At 35.5% G+C, this 18,647-nt stretch overlaps 16 non-coding genes across 16 annotated transcripts; 15 read left to right on the top strand and 1 right to left on the bottom strand.

Annotated features, from left to right (window-relative positions):
• Positions 1 to 7,475: 7,475 nt before the first annotated feature.
• Trnav-aac lies at positions 7,476 to 7,548 on the bottom strand. Its single transcript has one exon. It is a non-coding gene; the product is annotated as a tRNA-Val (tRNA).
• Positions 7,549 to 8,082: 534 nt separating this feature from the next.
• Trnav-cac lies at positions 8,083 to 8,155 on the top strand. The gene has a single exon. It is a non-coding gene; the product is annotated as a tRNA-Val (tRNA).
• A 457-nt stretch (positions 8,156 to 8,612) lies between these two features.
• Trnav-uac lies at positions 8,613 to 8,685 on the top strand. The gene has a single exon. It is a non-coding gene; the product is annotated as a tRNA-Val (tRNA).
• A 129-nt stretch (positions 8,686 to 8,814) lies between these two features.
• Positions 8,815 to 8,887, top strand: Trnav-aac. Its single transcript has one exon. It is a non-coding gene; the product is annotated as a tRNA-Val (tRNA).
• A 338-nt stretch (positions 8,888 to 9,225) lies between these two features.
• Positions 9,226 to 9,298, top strand: Trnav-uac. Its single transcript has one exon. It is a non-coding gene; the product is annotated as a tRNA-Val (tRNA).
• Positions 9,299 to 9,643: 345 nt separating this feature from the next.
• Trnav-aac lies at positions 9,644 to 9,716 on the top strand. Its single transcript has one exon. It is a non-coding gene; the product is annotated as a tRNA-Val (tRNA).
• A 130-nt stretch (positions 9,717 to 9,846) lies between these two features.
• Trnav-aac lies at positions 9,847 to 9,919 on the top strand. Its single transcript has one exon. It is a non-coding gene; the product is annotated as a tRNA-Val (tRNA).
• Positions 9,920 to 10,318: 399 nt separating this feature from the next.
• On the top strand, positions 10,319 to 10,391 carry Trnav-uac. The gene has a single exon. It is a non-coding gene; the product is annotated as a tRNA-Val (tRNA).
• Positions 10,392 to 10,521: 130 nt separating this feature from the next.
• On the top strand, positions 10,522 to 10,594 carry Trnav-uac. The gene has a single exon. It is a non-coding gene; the product is annotated as a tRNA-Val (tRNA).
• Positions 10,595 to 10,759: 165 nt separating this feature from the next.
• Positions 10,760 to 10,832, top strand: Trnav-uac. The gene has a single exon. It is a non-coding gene; the product is annotated as a tRNA-Val (tRNA).
• A 115-nt stretch (positions 10,833 to 10,947) lies between these two features.
• Trnav-aac lies at positions 10,948 to 11,020 on the top strand. Its single transcript has one exon. It is a non-coding gene; the product is annotated as a tRNA-Val (tRNA).
• Positions 11,021 to 11,760: 740 nt separating this feature from the next.
• Trnav-cac lies at positions 11,761 to 11,833 on the top strand. Its single transcript has one exon. It is a non-coding gene; the product is annotated as a tRNA-Val (tRNA).
• A 664-nt stretch (positions 11,834 to 12,497) lies between these two features.
• Positions 12,498 to 12,570, top strand: Trnav-cac. Its single transcript has one exon. It is a non-coding gene; the product is annotated as a tRNA-Val (tRNA).
• Positions 12,571 to 13,355: 785 nt separating this feature from the next.
• Trnav-cac lies at positions 13,356 to 13,428 on the top strand. The gene has a single exon. It is a non-coding gene; the product is annotated as a tRNA-Val (tRNA).
• A 237-nt stretch (positions 13,429 to 13,665) lies between these two features.
• Trnaa-agc lies at positions 13,666 to 13,738 on the top strand. The gene has a single exon. It is a non-coding gene; the product is annotated as a tRNA-Ala (tRNA).
• Positions 13,739 to 14,085: 347 nt separating this feature from the next.
• Trnav-aac lies at positions 14,086 to 14,158 on the top strand. Its single transcript has one exon. It is a non-coding gene; the product is annotated as a tRNA-Val (tRNA).
• Positions 14,159 to 18,647: the final 4,489 nt, after the last annotated feature.

Here is an 18,647-nt window from a genome sequence, read left to right as displayed (position 1 = left end):
TTTTGTTTTGATAGGCTAGTTCGAACGATTTGAAACACATTGCCCAACAAAATATATTCGTTTTCTTCGTAAATCTCAAGTTCCGTACACTTGACCCTATGCCACACACAAAACGTTTTTTTTTCTGTCTTCGAAAACAGTTAATAGGCAATATTTTGTTTCACTAATCTCTAGTATGTTGTCGTTGACATATTTATTCAAAGACTGTAAATATATTGGCCTGTGCCTTTTTTTCCGCTAGTGACACTCAAAAATTTTGACCTGTGAAGAAATTACGGTCGCTAGAAATTCGATTCGCTAGGCGCCAGTCGACGGTCAAGCGAAACAGCCCTCTAAGTGCGTTTTTTTTTACACAATGCCTGGCGCCAAGGGATACTAGTAACATTTCATACGCAAAAACTTTCACTTTTTGTAGATTTTTTTTTTCATACTAAATAATATTTTTATAATTAAGTAGTACAGATAACCGCAAATAGTATTGAGTTGTTTTTATTATTATTTTTTTTATTGTCGTTTTGTTTGTCTTTCGTTAATCTCGTTCGCGAAGTTTGATGAGCCCTGTAATTACATAATTTTTTCGAGATGATTTGCGAATGAGACAGAATTACTTAGATTAGAACATGATAGGTATAGATACATAATTTATTATGCCAGTAAAAATTGAGACTTTTTATTATTTTTTTTAGTTTGTATTTTCTCAATAAGTTAACAACAATATTTCATATTTTTAGTTAAGATTTTATTAGGTATTGGATTATTTAAAATATTACATAAGTTATTAGGCTAGTAAAGATTGATTTTTTTTTCTCTTGTTATTTGTACTTTCTTAATAAGTTAGTAACATTTTAGTTAGGATTTTGATAGGTTTAGGATAATTAGGATTAGTTTTGTTTTATATAATTTAAATATGGGTTTTATAATGCAACATTGGCATAAGTTTTGTTGTTTTTTATCATTGAAAGTGAAATTAATTGAGTTTTGTATCGTCGAGAATTAACCAAAGAGTTAGCAAATATTTTAAAAATGGAGTATGTTTGTTTTTATTGTTGTTCACGGAGGGAATAGTAGTTAGCATGTCTATGATTTGAAAATGAAGTGAATTTTCGAGGAAACGCGCGGTAACAAGGGGCGCAAAGGTCGCGTATGTGGATAAAAATTGCGTAGAGAACGCAAAGAGTTTAAAAAAAAAAAATTGTAATAGCAGGCGGAAAGTGCCGAACCAAGATGTTAATGTTATTTTCGAGTTTATTGTAACTTTTTTTTCTCTTAATCGTTACATCATAGACATGCTAATTGTATCTGACCAGCTGGAGGGTTGTGTAATACATTTGTATTATGTAATTGGTATGTAGTAGTAGTATGTTTTTTATTCGTGTATTATTCGTTTTTTTAATATTCTAACGTCGTGTATTTTCGTGTTTTTTTCAGTAGGGTGATGCAATAATGAATTTAGTTTTATCGATTTTAATATTGTACTTTTCTATTTTTTTTTCTCTTTCGTTTTTTTTTCTTACGCGTATTAATGGCGTTCTCATTCCCGCCGGAACGTCATTGCTTAGTGCTCAATTCGCGGCTTCATCTATTTGATCTTATTTAATTATTAATAATAGGATACGACTTTTCACCATAATTCATAATGGCAGCTAAGGCGATCAGTTCGACCGACGATTATGTGGCTTGGAAACCAAAGGCCTAGAAAACCTTGGTTAAATAGAGCGGGTGGGCAGGTGACATTTCCCTTCGAAAAGTCGTATTTCTACGAACACAGAGACAATTGCAAAGGTAGAACCCGGATTTGCAATATACGTATTTGTAGTTCGGCAATTAGATGAACGTTCATGTATTGTTCGGAATGATACGTGAACGGCTAAAGGTATTTTTTTCGCTCTCGTTTTTTTTTCGCTTTTTAAGAACTATATTCTTTCGTTGATCATACTAATTTCTTTTTTATACTAAGTTTTATGTTGCATTTTACTATTTTTAATATTTTACTATTTCATAATAAATTAGTTTTATATCATACGCGTAATTTCGTTACTTTTACTGTTTTATCCTACTTATCACTATTGCATTATCCGCTTTGTTCGCCATTTTTAATATACTAGAATTTTGTTTTTTTTTATATTTATATATTTGTCGTTGTGTTTTTTTGCCGTGCGTTCGCGAAAGGTTTGGTTTGGTTTACGGATAGAGTTTATGGCCTATGTTACAAGGCGTTGAAGGTAATGAGAGTATTGAGGGCAATTGTTAGTTGAAATGTTGAATATGTTAAGGTGCCCAAATCGTTTATGTATTATTTTCGTCGTATGTTTTTTTGTTCACTAATAATGTTACCGTAAATCAAATCAAACGAACGTTTGTAGTGAATTACCGCGTTTATACCGTCGGCGTTTTGTTTAGTTTTCGTGACGCCCTTTTATATGGACATATTACGATTTTATTTTTATGAAAATACTTTAATCCTGTCTCGTCAATAGTTATTGGCTCGTGTTTTTGACCGCCCAATCCAGATTAAGGGATCCGATATGGCAAATAAAAATAATGATGAATAATGAAGGAATAATCGAAAGAAGCAAGAATGGGTATTTTCAGATAGGGTGAAGTTGATATTTGGAATCAAGGTTAATTATACTTATATAAATAGATTTATAAATTTATGGATCGCGTCGTAGCCTTTACCATCTTTTTTCAATTATTTATTTTTAATATTTTTTTTCTTTTTTCTTTATTTTTACTTTTTTATAAGAATAGCCACGTAGACAGCCCGGCCGCCGAGCGACGTAGCGCTAAGTCGTGGAGGGCCGAGGCATGCGATAGGGCACTCGCGGTAAAATAGTTGGACTCGAGTCGCGAACGAGTACTACAAAATATCGCGAGGGCTCAACAAAAATGCCGAATTTGTCGTAGGCCAGTGGGTGTTAGGGAACACGGAAGTTGGTCGAAAGGGCCAACCAGACAAACTACAGCATACATGGCACGGGCCTTATAAAATAGTTGATAAATTTTCAGACCTTAATTGTAAGATTGAGCGTAAAGTTAGAAATAATTACAGATACGACACGGTCCACGTCAGCAGAGTAAAAGAAGTTTTTGGTCGCAAACCAATAGAATAAAAAATTTTTTTTTACTTTTCACTTCGTTTTTTTTAAATATATATAAGAACTTATATATAGATGTACATATGTAAATAATTAAACATAATTATAGTAATAGGTTTAGTTTTAAGATTCCCCCCATTAGATAAGTCGTAAAATTAAGAAGACATATAAGAAGTTATAGTGGGATTTTTGTTTGTGGAGAGTAGGTTGTTGCAACATAAATTGTATAAATATAAGTCTGCAGGCTTATATCGGGACGCCATATCGGATTTACGCTTTTGTTTTATGGTTATATATATATGAGTTGAAAGCTGGGCCCAGTAGTCCACGAGCGAGGACCATTGAGATGTCCGAATCGATGGACGCGTACGGTTTCAATCGGGGAAACCGCCCTTAATCAACCCCGCAGCCGTCGAATTATTATGTGAATTATTATGTATTATGGATTATTATGGATTATTTTTGGGAAGGTACCTTCAGCGAAGACCGGGATGGCGACATAGGTCGCAGCACGCCATCTCCCGTCAAGGGGCAATTTGGGGTACTTTTGTGCCGGGCTGAGGAACCCCAGGTGTGTCCCGCTTACATAGGTGTTAAGTGTAAGTGCCATTTGTTTTTGGGTGGGCATAGACGGTCGGTCTAGAGATATTATTATTGGTATGGGGCTCTGCGGGGGGAGCATGAAGGAAAACTAGATCCTAGCCCCCATCTGTGGTCTTGTATTTGGGGGGCAATCACACCAGTAGAGGCTGAATTACAGTAAACGTCGCGTCCGTAAAAGTAAACTAGTTATTTAAATAATTGTATTTTGTAAATTGAGGAGTATTTTTGTTTCTTGTTTATTGTCATATTAGTTTCGTTTTTTTTTTTTTCTTGTCAAAGTTTTTCCGCGCGTTACGCAGTAAAAGATTGTCCATATCATCGGGTTCATGATTTCTGGCGAACTGATTTATAATTCGGGCTACGGTTATTCCATTAATTCTAATATACTAACCAACCAAGAAATAGGTGACAGCACACGCACAATAGATATAAATTGCGTTTCAAGGAAACGTGTTACGAAAAACGATTGTACTTCGAATATTTTTTTTATTAAGTTTTTGTCTTTTGTTAGTCTGTGTTATATAACTACTTTTTTTTCTGAGTCTAGTCTTGTTTTTTCTTTTTTTTCTGAATTTGCTGAGTACAGTTTTTTCCCAACACGGTTTCTTTGAGAACGAAATAGGTTAAGATAGTCTTAAGCAAACGGACTTATTTTTGTATTGTAATTTTTGTGTTACTGAAGGATTTTGTTTTCGTTTTTTTTTGTAATTATGTTGATGTATTTTTTTTATCAGACTTGTGTATATGTAAGTTTATGTTTACTAGCTGCTACGTGTTTTGAGTTTGTAATCAAAGGGGAATAGCTTACCAGGATTCTAGGAATATCTGACCGGAACCACAACACCTGAACGATGGCCAGCACACAACCACACTACAATCATCGTCCAGTAGCCAAGGCTCACACTTGAGCAAACTCAGTTAACCTAGCCAACCCAAAGACGAGGACCAAAGGGCAAAACAGGACCCTACGAAAAACACCGGAACAACCCGGAAAAAACCAGGAGAGGGCAATAATTTCAACTTTGAATTTAAGAGCCGAGGCCGACTCTACTGTGACAGGGGGGCGTGTAACGACAATCGGTATTGTCGTCAAAAGGGTTGCATAACCACCAGTGCAATGACGCTCCCCCACCACGCCCAATAGGGATGCCAATATAAGGTCCAGTCTGGGGTTGAAAATGGCATTAAGAATTGTATCATCCTCTGAGGAGGTCAGTGGGTCCACGCGCCAGGCGCTGGACCCGCTTTGTGTATAGTGGTGTGTGTGTTTTGTGCCAGGAGAGGAAACCCGTTCCAGTAAAGGTCAGATGCATTATTGGTTTTATAAACTATTCCCTCCGTTCCGTTCCGTTCCGTTCCGTTCCGTTATCGTTACTCCGTTTTATACGTTAGTAATTAATAAAGATTTGTGAGTACGTTAGGTTTTAGGCAAAGGGCATGATAGTACGTAGGTATTGTCATGCCGTGACACCTGTAATGATTAGTATGATTAAATAAGCTAAAAGTACATTCTGTTTCATTCGCGTAGTTAGTTGGCTTTCCCACAGGTAATTACAGGGTGGTTGTAGAAGTCGGGTTTAGGAGTTGGTGTAACCCTTTCGTTGGGGATGCAACGCTAGATGTAATATTTGGTAGTCGTTGCATATACCCTAAGAAAGGTAGCATCACCTTCTTTCTCGTCACAATATATATATATTTGTGTGTAAGTGAAATATAAGGAAAGTTTCGGATGCAACGCTATTTTATTAAAAACCAATAAAATATCATAACAATTATATTATTGGTGCAATAACAGCCGAGATTTTTTCTAAAAGTTAAAAATATCAGTTAATATAATTAATGCGATAAACATTTAATAAAAATAGTTATTTGGTATGAGTTTTTGTTCTACTATGTATAATCACATAATAATCTGTATTTTACAATAATTATTCTATATTTCTGAATTATTTGTTTGCTGTGTCCTCTGACAATGAGTGGAGGCCTGCCAAGCATTTCTCAAATTGAATTTTGTCTATTGGTATCAACTTTCTCGCATTATTAAAATTATTATAATGTATTTTTCTTGTTAAATTATTTGCATACTATTATATACAGAATTGAATACCTTCACCTACACCTAGCCTGCGTACAATGGCTAGCAAAACGTAAATATTACGGCATAGCCCGCGTACGATAATCCTCAATAATTATTCTAAGTTTCTTATTAAATATGGCGATACGTGCTGCAAATGCGTTTTATTGTAGGTTTCGTGGTGTAGTGGTTATCATAACAGCCACATCTGCTTACGCGCAGAAGGCCGCCGGTTCGATCCGGCCCGGAATCATCTAATGGAATCCTCTATATTAATTCAAAACCAATGAAGGGTTTTGTTGGTATATTGATTGTTTTATTTTCGATCCCGGTCGGAGTCATCTAATGAAATCCTCTACCTTTATTTAAAACTATAAAAGGTTTTCGTGTTTTATTCACTGTCGGGTGCAATCCCACTACGCATCCTACATAGAAGTCTTCAATATTTATTCTAAGCTTTTATTAAATATTGGCGATGCATGCTGCAATGTGATTTACTTTCGTAGGTTCCCGTGGTGTAGTGGTTACACATCTGCTAACACGCAGAAGGCCGCCGCTTCGATCCCGGCCGGAATCATCTATGTAATCCTCTATATTTATTCAAAACGAATAAAGGCTTTTGGTGGTTTATTGATTGTCGGTGCAATCCCACGATGAATCATATATCGAAGTTTTCAATATTTATTTTAAGCTTTTATTAAATATTGGCAATGCGTGCTGCAAATGCTTTTTATTTTTGTAGGTTCCGTGGTGTAGTGGTTTGAAATGATATGGGGTGTTTGTTGAATTGATTTGGGTTCCAAATATTGGTTGATCCACTCTCCAATTCGGTGATAAATCCGTCCAACCCTTTCCAGGTGTCGTGAGCAGAGCTTATAGTTATAATATAAAACAATAACACTGGTAGAAATCTCCTCGGAACCGTGAGCACTTTATACTGGTATAGGCTGAAAGAGTCTCATACGCAAAGTCTAATAGAAACACTGAATTTGATTTGACTGTCACTTTATTTAACTTTTAATAAACTTTCAAATCACAAACTGACATGAATTCGTGTTAAGACATACTCTCTTTAAGACATTATTAGACTGGACTCTCTTCTAAGAGATCACTGAATTTGATAGACGATCACTACTCTATTTATTCAGTATAGGACGTGACATAATGTGCACTTCCGCTGGCCTTGTACTTTGGTTATTTATTAAAACCGCACAAAATGCATTATTACACAATAGGTTATCACATCTGCTTTACACGCAGAAGGCCGCCGGTTCGATCCCGGCCGGAATTATCTAATGTAATCTTCTATATTTATTCAAAACAAATGAAGGTTTTTGATGGTTTATTGATTGTCGGTGCAATCCCATGATGAATCATAAATCATACAGAAGGCCGCCGGTTCGATCCCGGCCGGAATCATCTAATTGAAATCCTATATATTTATTCAAAGCCAATAAAAAGTTTTGGTGGTTTATTGATTGTCGTTGCAACACCATGATAAATCATACATCAAAGTCCTCAATATTTACTCTAAGCTTTTATTAAATATTGGCGATGCGGGCGCAAATGCGTTTTATTTTCGTAGGTTCCGTGGTGTAGTGGACATCGATGTATGATTGACACCATGGGATTGCACCGACAATCAATATATCACCAAAAATCTTCATTGGTTTTGAATTAATATAGAGGATTTTATTACATGATTCCGGCCGAAATTGAACCGGCGCCCTTCTGCGTGTTAAGCAGATGTGATAACCACTACACCACGGAACGCCGGTTCGATTCCGGCCGGAATCATCTAATGAAATCCTTTGTATTTATTCCAAACAAATGAAGAATTTTGGTGGTTTATTGACTATCGGTGCAATCTCACGATGAATCATACATCGAAGTCTTCATTATTTTAAGCTTTTATTAAATATTGGTGATGCGTGCTGCAAATGCGATTTATTTTTATAGGTTCCGTGGTGTAGTGGTTATCACATCTGGCCCGGTTCGATCCCGGCCGGAATCATCTAATGTAATCTTCTATATTTATTCAAAACGAATAAAGGTTTTTGGTGGTTTATTGATTGTCGACGCAGTCCCATGATGAATCATAAATCATACAGAAGGCCGCCGGTTCGATCCCGGCCAGAATCATCTAATAAAATCCTATATATTTATTCAAAGCCAATAGAGGGTTTTGGTGGTTTATTGATTGTCAGTGCAATCCCATGATGAATCATACATCAAAGTTTTCAATATTTATTCTAAGCTTTTAATAAATATTGGCGATGCGTGCTACAAATGCGTTTTATTTTTGTAGGTTCTGTGGTGTAGTGGTTATCACATCTGCTTCACACGCAGAAGGGCGCCGGTTCGATCCCGGCCGGAATCATCTAATGTAATCCTTTATATTTATTCAAAACGAATAAAGGTTTTTGGTGGTTTATTGATTGTCGGTGCAATCCCATGATGAATCATAAATCATACAGAAGACCGCCGGTTCGATCCCTGCCGGAATCATATAATGAAATCTTCCATATTTATCAAAACGAATAAAGGGTTTTGGTGGCTTATTGATTGTTGGTGCAATCTCATGATGAATCTTACATCGATGTCCTCAATATTGCTGCAAATGCGTTTTATTTTTGTAGGTTTCGTGGTGTAGTTGTTATCTCATTTGCCTAACACGCAGAAGGCCGCCGGTTCGATACCGGGCGGAATCATATAATGAAATCCTCTATAATTATTCAAATCCAATGAAGGATTTTGGTGGTTTATTGACTGTCGGTTTATTCTGATCTTTTATTAAATATTGGCAATGCGTGCTGCAAATGCAATTTATTTTTGTAGGTTCCGTGGTGTAGTGGCTGTCACATCTTCTTTACACGCAGAAGGTCGCCGGTTCGAACCCGGCCGGAATCAACTAATGAAATCCTCTATATTTATCAAACGAATAAAGGGTTTTGGTGGTTTATTGATTGTCGGTGCAATATCATGATGAATCTTACATCGATGTTCTCAATATTGCTGCAAATGGGATTTATTTTTGTAGGTTTTGTGGTGTAGTGGTTATCACATCTGCTTAACACGCAGAAGGCCGCCGGTTCGAACCCGGCCGAAATCATCTAATGAAATCCTGTATATTCATCAAAGCGAATAGGGGGTTTTGGTGGTTTATTGATTGTCGGTGCAATCTCATGATGAATCTTACAGCGATGTCCTCAATATTGCTGCAAATGAGATTTATTTTTGTAGGTTTCATGGTGTAGGCCGCCTATTTGATCCCGGCCGGAATCATATAATAAAATCCTCTATATTTATTCAAATCCAATAAAGGATTTTGGTGGTTTATTGACTGTCGGTGCAATCTCGCGATGAATCATACATCGAAGTCTTCAATATTTATTCAAAGCTTTTATTAAATATTGGCGATGCGTGCTACAAATGCGGTTTACTTTTGTAGGTTCCGTGGTGTAGTGGTTATCACATTTGCTTTACACGCAGAAGGCCGCCGGTTCGATCGCGGCCGGAATCATCTAATGAAATCTTTTACATTTGTTCAAAACTAATAAGGGGTTTTGGTGGTCTATTGACTGTCGGTGCAATCTCACGATGAATCATACATCGAAGTCATCAATATGTATTCTAAGCTTTTATTAAATATTGGCGATGCGTGCTGCAAATGCAATTTATTTTTCTACGTTCCGTGGTTATCACATCTGCTTTACACGTAGAAGGTCGCCGGTTCGATCCCGGCCGGAATAATCTAATAAAATCTTCTATAGTTATCAAAACGAATGAAGGGTTTTGGTGGTTTATTGATTGTCGGTGCAATTTCATTATGTCCTCAATATTGCTGCAAATGAGATTCATTTTTGTAGGTTTCGTGGTGTAGTGGTTATCACATCTGCTTAACACGCAGAAGGCCGCCGGTTCGATCCAGGCCGAAATCATCTGATGAAATCCTCTATGTTTATCAAAAGGAATAAAGGGTTTTGGTGGTTTATTGATTGTCGGTGCAATCTCATGATGAATCTTACATCGATGTCCTCAATATTGCTGCAACTGCGTCTTATTGTTGTAGGTTTCGTGGTGTAGTGGTTATCACATTTGCTTAACACGCAGAAGGCCGCCGGTTCGATCCCGGTCGGAATCATTTAATGAAATCCTCTACATTTATTCAAAACCTATAAAGGGTTTTGGTGGTCTATTGACTGTCGGTGCAATCTCACGATGAATCATACATCGAAGTCTTCAATATTTATTCTAAGCTTTCATTAAATATTGGCGATGAGTGCTACAAATGCGTTTTATTTTTGTAGGTTTCGTGGTATAGTGGTTATCACATCTGCATAACACGCAGAAGGAATAGAAATCATCTAATGAACTATCTAATAAAATCCTCTATATTTATTCAAATCCAGTGAAGGCTTTTGGTGGTTTATTAACTGTCGGTGCAATCTCACGATGAATCATACACCGAAGTCTTCAATATTTATTCTAAACTTTTATTAAATATTGGCGATGCGTGCTGCAAATGCATTTCATTTTTGTAGGTTCCGTGGTGTAGTGGTTATCACATCTGCTTTACTCGCAGAAGGTCACCGGTTCGATCCCGGCCGGAATCATCTAATGAAATCCTCTATATTTATCAAAATGAATAAAGGGTTTTGGTGGTTTATTGTTTGTCGGTGCAATCTCATGATGAATCTTACATCGATGTCCTCAATATTGCTGTGAATGGGTTTTATTTTTGTAGATTCCGTGGTGTAGTGGTTATCACATCTGCTTTACACGCAGAAGGCCGCCGGTTCGATCCCGGCCGGAATCATCTAATGGAATCCTCTACATTTATTCAAAACCGATAAAGGGTTTTGGTGGTCTATTGACTGTCGGTGCAATCTCACGATGAATCATACATCGAAGTCATCAATATTTATTCTAAGCTTTTATTAAATATTGGCTATGAGTGCTACAAATGCGTTTTATTTTCGTAGGTTTCGTGATGTAGTGGTTATCACATCTGCCTTACGCGCAGAAGGCCGCCGGTTCAATCCCGGCCGGAATCATCTAATGAAATACTTTATATTTATCAAAACAAATAAAGGGTTTTGATGGTTTATTGATTGTCTGTGCAATCTCATGATGTCCTCAATATTGCTGGAAATGGGGTTTATTTTTGTAGGTTTCGTGGTGCAGTGGTTATCACCTCTGCTTAACACGCAAAAGGCCGCCGGTTCGATCCCGGCCGGAATCATCTAATGTAATCCTCTATATTTATTCAAAACGAATAAAGGTTTTTGGTGGTTTATTGATTGTCGGTGCGAACCCATAATGAATCATAAATCATACAGAAGACCGCCGGTTTGATCCCGGCCGGGATCATGTAATGAAATCCTCTGTATTTATTCAAAACCAATAAAGGGTTTTGGTGGTAAATTGATTGTCGGTGCAATCCCATGATAAATCATACATCAAAGTCTTCAATATTTATTCTAAGCTTTTATTAAATATTGGCGATGCGTGCTACAAATGCGTTTTATTTTTGTAGGTTCTGTGGTGTAGTGGTTATCACATCTGCTTCACACGCAGAAGGCCGCCGGTTCAATTTCTATATTAATTCAAAACCAATGAAGATTTTTGGTGATATACTTATTGTCGGTGCAATCCCATGATGTCAATCATACATCAATGTCCTCAATATTTATTCTAAGTTTTTATTGAATATTGGCGATGCTGGCTGCAAATGCGTTTTAATGTTGTAGGTTCCGTGGTGTAGTGGTTATGTATTAACCACGCAGAAAGCCGCCGGTTCGATCGCGGCCGGAATCATCTAATGAAATCCTTTGTATTTATTCCAAACAAATGAAGAATTTTGGTGGTTTATTGACTATCGGTGCAATCCCACGATGAATCATACATCGAAGTCTTCATTATTTATTTTAAGCTTTTATTAAATATTGGCGATGCGTGCTGCAAAAGCGGTTTATTTTTGTAGGTTCCGTGGTGTAGTGGTTATCACAACTGCTTCACACGCAGAAGGCCGCAGGTTCGATCTCGGCCGGAATCATCTAATGTAATCCTCTATATTTATTCAGAACGAATAAAGGTTTTTGGTGGTTTATTGATTGTCGGTGCAATGCCATGATGAATCATAAATCATACAGAAGGCCGCTGGTTCGATCCCGGCCAGAATCATCTAATGAAATCCTATATATTTATTCAAAGCCAATGAAGGGTTTTGGTGGTTTATTGATTGTCGGTGCAATCCCATGATGTCAATCATACATCAATGTCCTCAATATTTATTCTAAGCTTTTATTAAATATTGGCGATGCGTGCTGCAAATGTGTTTAATTATGTAGGTTCCTTGGTGTAGTGGTTATCTCATCTGCTTAACACGCAGAACGCCGCCGGTTCGATCCCGGCCAGAATCATCTAATGAAATCCTATATATTCATTCAAAGCCAATAAAGGGTTTTGGTGGTTTATTAATTGTCGTTGCAATACCATGATAAATTATCTGCTTAACACGCAGAATGCCGCCGGTTCGATCCCGGTCGGAATCATGTAATGTAATACTCTTTATTTATTCAAAACCAATAAAGGCGTTTGGTGGTTTATTGACTGTCGGTGCAATACCACGATGAATCATATATCGAAATCACCAATATTTATTTTAAACTTTTATTAAATATTGGCGATGCGTGCTGCAAATGCGTTTTATTTTTGTAGGTTCTGTGGTGTAGTGGTTATCACATCTGCTTCACACGCAGAAGGCCGCAGGTTCGATCTCGGCCGAAATCATCTAATGTAATCCTCTATATTTATTCAAAACGAATAAAGGTTTTTGGTGGTTTATTGATTGTCGGTGCGAACCCATGATGAATCATAAATCATACAGAAGGCCGCCGGTTCAATTTCGGCCGGAATCATGTAATAAAATCCTCTATATTAATTCAAAACCAATGAAGATTTTTGGTGATATATTGATTATCGGTGCAATCCCATGATGTCAATCATACATCGATGTCCTCGATCCCGGCCAGAATCATCTAATGAAATCCTATATATTTATTCAAAGCCAATGAAGGGTTTTGGTGGTTTATTGATTGTCGGTGCAATCCCATGATAAATCATACATCAAAGTTCTCAATATTTATTCTAAGCTTTTATTAAATATTGGCGATGCGTGCTGCAAATGCGTTTAATTATGTAGGTTCCTTGGTGTAGTGGTTATCTCATCTGCTTAACACGCAGAACGCCGCCGGTTCGATCCCGACCAGAATCATCTAATGAAATCCTATATATTCATTCAAAGCCAATAAAGGGTTTTGGTGGTTTATTAATTGTCGTTGCAATACCATGATAAATTATACATCTGCTTAACACGCAGAATGCCGCCGGTTCGATCCCGGTCGGAATCATGTAATGTAATACTCTTTATTTATTCAAAACCAATAAAGGCGTTTGGTGGTTTATTGACTGTCGGTGCAATCCCACGATGAATCATATATCGAAATCACCAATATTTATTTTAAACTTTTATTAAATATTGGCGATGCGTGCTGCAAATGCGATTTATTTTTGTAGGTTCCGTGGTGTAGTGGTTATCACATCTGCTTCACACGCAGAAGGCCGCAGGTTCGATCTCGGCCGAAATCATCTAATGTAATCCTCTATATTTATTCAAAACGAATAAAGGTTTTTGGTGGTTTATTGATTGTCGATGCAATCCCATGATGAATCATAAATCATACAGAAGGCCGCCGGTTCGATCCCGGCCGGAATCATTTAATGAAATCTTCTATATTTATCAAAACACAAGATTGTCGGTGCATTATCATGATGAATTTTACATCGGTGACCTCAATATAGCTGCAAATGCGTTTTGTTTCTGTAGGTACCGTGGTGTAGTGGTTGTCACATCTGCTTAGCACGCAGAAGGCCGCCGGTTTGATCCCGGCCGGAATCATCTAATGAAATCTTCTATATTTATCAAAACACAAGATTGTCGGTGCATTATCATGATGAATTTTACATCGATGTTCTCAATATAGCTGCAAATGCGTTTTGTTTTTGTAGGTACCGTGGTGTAGTGGTTATCACATCTGCTTAACACACAGAAGGCCGCCGATTTGATCCCGGCCGGAATCATATAATAAAATCCTCTATATTTATTCAAATCCAATAAAGACTTTTGGTGGTTTATTGACTGTCGGTGCAATCTCACGATGAATCATACATCGAAGTCTTCAATATTTATTCTAAGCTTTTATTAAATATTGGCGATGCGTGCTGCAAATGCGTTTTATTTTTGTAGGTTCCGTGGTGTAGTGGTTATCACATCTGCTTAACACGCAGAAGGCGGCCGGTTCGATCCCGGCCGGAATCATCTAATGCAGTGGTTCCCAACCTGGGGGTAATTACCCCCGCAAGGGTAAAACGAAGATTCTAGAGGGGTAACAAAGGATGGCACGAAATAGTATTAAAATAGCAATAAACAAAATAATAGTACGGTAAACAAAATAAAATAAAGTCCTATGTTTGCGCTGCAAGTGGACACAATTATTGATGTTTTCACGATACTTTAAAGATGGCGATGTAAAGGAGAAATATTTGTTCTGCAAGTCTTTGCCCGCTACTACCCGCGGCGAAGAAGTATTTCAAACGCTAAAAGAGTTTATTGAGGAAAATGGCCTGATACACCATTTCGCTTTGGCTGTGGAAACGCTTCCACCCGATTTGCTAAACACGTTGTAAAAATTGTTAATCATATTCGAGGCAGCGCCACTAACTCAAAATTATTCAAAGTTTTATGCGATGTAGTTGGAGCTACATTTAATGCTCTTTTGTACCATACAGACATGGCCGGTCCTGGGGTCCATAGCGGCCACATGCCGAAGGAGAAGTTTATGTTTTCATAAAAAATCCGAATTGCTAATTTTATGTTTTCTCGACGTTTCAAGCCATTCTGAATCGAATGAGACCAATATTAGAAAAAGTATGTGTGTGTGTGCGTGTATGTGAACAAATTTTTTGCCGCAAATCGACGTTTTTTCTAAAACGGCTGGACCGATTTCAAAAATTTAAAAGCCACTCGATGTATCTCGATGAGGACTATTGTCGATGTATCTCGACGATCAGCCAAGCCGTTTCTTTATAAATCGCAGAAAAGTAAAAAATTTTTCGTCTACGTTTTAAATTCTGAATCGATTTTGAAAATTCAAAAACCGTTCGAAAGATATTGATTGGAAATCGTGCTGATTAGTTTTTGGTAGAGATCGGCCGGGCCGTTTTCTTGTAATAAAGTTTGAAAAAAAATTTTTTGACGATTTTTATGATTATTTTTTTGACGGTAGATACCATAGTCTTCTAGATCATACTAAAATATTACGGCCGTACGACAACTGGTTCAGCTTTAAAAATTCATCAAAGTTTGCAAAAATTAGTATGGTCTTTTTGGCATTTGTCAAAATTAGAACTTTTATCGACGTTCGCTCAAAAACCCTTAACCGATTTCAGATATTTAAAAAGCATTTGATGTATCTCGATGAGGATTATCGTTTCTCAGTTTTGTGCGACGATCGGCCGAGCCGTTTCCCTGTAATTTGGAAAGAAGTGTTAAACCTTTCGTCCATATTTAAGCTCATACTACCGAACCGATTTTAAAAAATCAAAAACTGGTCGAAAGATATTAGTTGGGAATGATACTGATTAGTTTTAGGTAAAAATCTACCGAGCCGTTTTCTTGTAATTAAATGTTGAAAAAAAAATTTAAGCCGATTTTTATGAAACTTTTTTTGGCGATATATATCATGGTCTTATAGAACATACTGAAATATTACGGCCTTACGACAAGTAGTTTAATTTTAAAAATTTATCAAAGTTTGAGAAAATGAGTAGTTTTTTTGACGTTTGTTAAAAATAAAATTAGACGATTTAGTTGGTATAACAAGTGTACTTGGTGTTGAACATAGTAAACAATCAAAGTCCTACGGAAACTGGTTCAATTATAATTATTGATTAATTAATATTAATGATTTTTGAAAATTTGCTTTTAGAAAATACTCCGAGTTAACGTGTTCGTTTGTTCGTTTGCAATGATGTGTAATAAATCCACTCGGAATACTTTTAATCACTCATAAATTAATTTATTTATTATTGATTAAGTCGATTATTTATACATATCGGGAAGTTTATGTAACTTGCCTCAAGGCTAAATACCAAACCAACTAGTTTTTTCTTATAATCAATAGTTATGTTTGCATGTATATTTTTTATAATATTTGTATTATTTGACACAATTATTACAAAATATTTATTTTAACGAAACAATAAAACACAAAAACAAAACTGTATCAAAATCCTAAGTTAAGGGGATAAACCAGTGGTTTCCATCCTTTTCCTCCTTGCGCCCCCCTTTCGAAAGAAAAAAATATTGCGCCCCTCCCCCCTAATTGTTCTAATAATTTAATTTAAATATACTTAACTAAAATTATGCCAAATAATACACAATATTTAAAAAAATACATACAAACATAACTATCGATTATAAGACAAAATAATTTTAATGAAAACAAATCATAGAAAAATAATAATCACACCATTAGAAAAAGTAATGCGACGGTTGAGCTTGTTTTTCAGCATATAATCATATTTCACAATGACAAATAGATTTCTGTTCCATTCGTATTTGAACATATCTAGATTTTTTTAGATGGCAGTCTCTCAGCATTTAAAATTAATATTTCAATTACTCAACATTTAAAATTAATATTTTTAAAACAGCGTCGCGCCCTCCTTGGAACGGTATGAGGCCCCCTTAGGGTTGGTGCGCCCCACAGGTTGGAAATCGCTGGGTTAAACACTCACAACTGACGATAATACAAATATGTGTATGATAAAAAAGTTTAATAGTTTTATAGCCTGCAATATTTGTGGTATGAAAAATGTTATATTTTATTCAATGTTTATGAAATTTTGAAATTCACATTTAATACGCCTGTAGGCATTATAATAATAGATGCTTGGCATGCTCCTATTTCTATTTGGGATATAGAAAATGTTTAAGTTGAATTCTATTCTATTATCAATTTCTTGTAGGGTAAGTCATAATAATCGTAAAAAATTGAAAATGGAAATTTTTGCATATCTTTACGTTTCAAAGGTTACAGAACATTTCAAGTATGTGTGTTTGTGTATGTATGTTTGGATGCAATTATCGTCCACGATTTCGGGCGCACGGATTTTTTGAATAATTCAAAAAACCTTTGCTTCCTGTTGATGGCAAGACGTGCTGCGTCCCGTAGAGCATTTTTAAAACAAGTTTTTATTTTTGGTCAACTTTCTTCCATTAATAAATTATTTATAATGTATTCTTTTATTGTTGCATTTATTTTTGAAATAAGTTTTTTTTATTTGTATTTTTATATTAATAGATACACACCTATTAAACAGGCTGATTAAGTAATAATTTAACGTTCACTTTCTGCTTTCTTACAAGTAATATTAATACTACTAAAAACCATACAACTTTTCACATTGCAGTACCACCCAAAAATATATTTTCAACGCACCATTCAAATGATAATTTTTAGTTATTCTTTCTAAAAAGTCTGAAATTTGTTTACAAATTTCTGTGAAAAAGTCAATGTAAAAACATAAAAAACAAATTAATTATTATTATTAATTTGTATTTTTTAATATTTTATACAATTCGATATTATTTTGTAATAAATTCATATATACATTAAATTAAAATTAAAATATTCTATATAAATTAAAATATTGATTTAAATATTTTGATACTGATAATTACAGTTATAACTGGAATAGAACTTTTTCCATGAATTAATAAATTAAATAATTTTTAATTGATTTAAGAGTATAAAATGCAAAAATTATTAATAATTAGAAGTGACTTAAAAAAATCGTTTACTTATAAGCTTGAGCAAGAAAAAACTGGAAAGTAACAAATTTAAAAGTAAAGATTTATTTGATTTTTTTTATTTGTAAGACTTTTTGATATAAGTTTATAATTATCAGTAATGCGTGCAACCTATAGTGATACATCTATATATATTAATTAAAACAATTATCTAAATACCTAATTATGACAATTGTACTTATAGCTAGAATGCAACTCTTTTCCACACCACCCAGGAGGTAGAGTTGCTAGGCGCGTTTTTTTAATGTGGTGTCGCCACAGAAATGCAACGACTTCTGCAGCCCTAATCCACTAAACTAACTTATTGACTAATTATTCTTAACTAATAAACGAATTGTACCGAATGTAACGCGAAAAGAACCTCGCGAGATGACCTAATGTACCCAAAAATTTCGATTTTTAAAAGCGAAAGAACCTCTCGGTGTGTAGTGTGTAATTTTTATTAATGTAAAATTGTATGAAATTTTAATATGGAAATTGTAGTTCGGTTTTATAACGGTGATTGTGATATTATAAAAAAAAGCATCCACATGATGTACCCCCCAGAATACAGAAGTACTCCCCAAATACACCATGCAATTACTTGGAAAAAAGACTTCATAGTCTCCCAGCCTATGAAGCTTATGAACAAATAATTTTGTGATTTGCAATTATTAATTAATTAATGTAAAAAAGCGCGAAAAAAAGAAAGGTTCTTCCACAACGCCACCCCCTCTGAGCTCAAACAAAAGTACGCAAAAAAACCCAAAAAAGGTATGACTGAAAATATTAACGTGAAAACGCGAATTAATAATACGCGAACAACTTTAAAAAACGTATGACCGAAAACGCCCCTTATGAATAATATAACTACTTAATAGTAATTACTTAATAATAATAGAATAATATAACTAAAGTCTTCTCACAGAGACCGAGGAGACCCAGGAGACCAAGG

The sequence above is a fragment of the Ctenocephalides felis genome, unplaced genomic scaffold (genome assembly GCF_003426905.1).
Source record: "Ctenocephalides felis isolate EL2017-DRISC unplaced genomic scaffold, ASM342690v1 CF-g0.4_SCAFFOLD_00845, whole genome shotgun sequence".
In the NCBI taxonomy this organism is placed as follows: domain Eukaryota; kingdom Metazoa; phylum Arthropoda; class Insecta; order Siphonaptera; family Pulicidae; genus Ctenocephalides; species Ctenocephalides felis.
The sequence above is the reverse complement of the archived record's forward strand: the minus strand, read 5'-3'. Positions and strand labels throughout refer to the sequence as shown.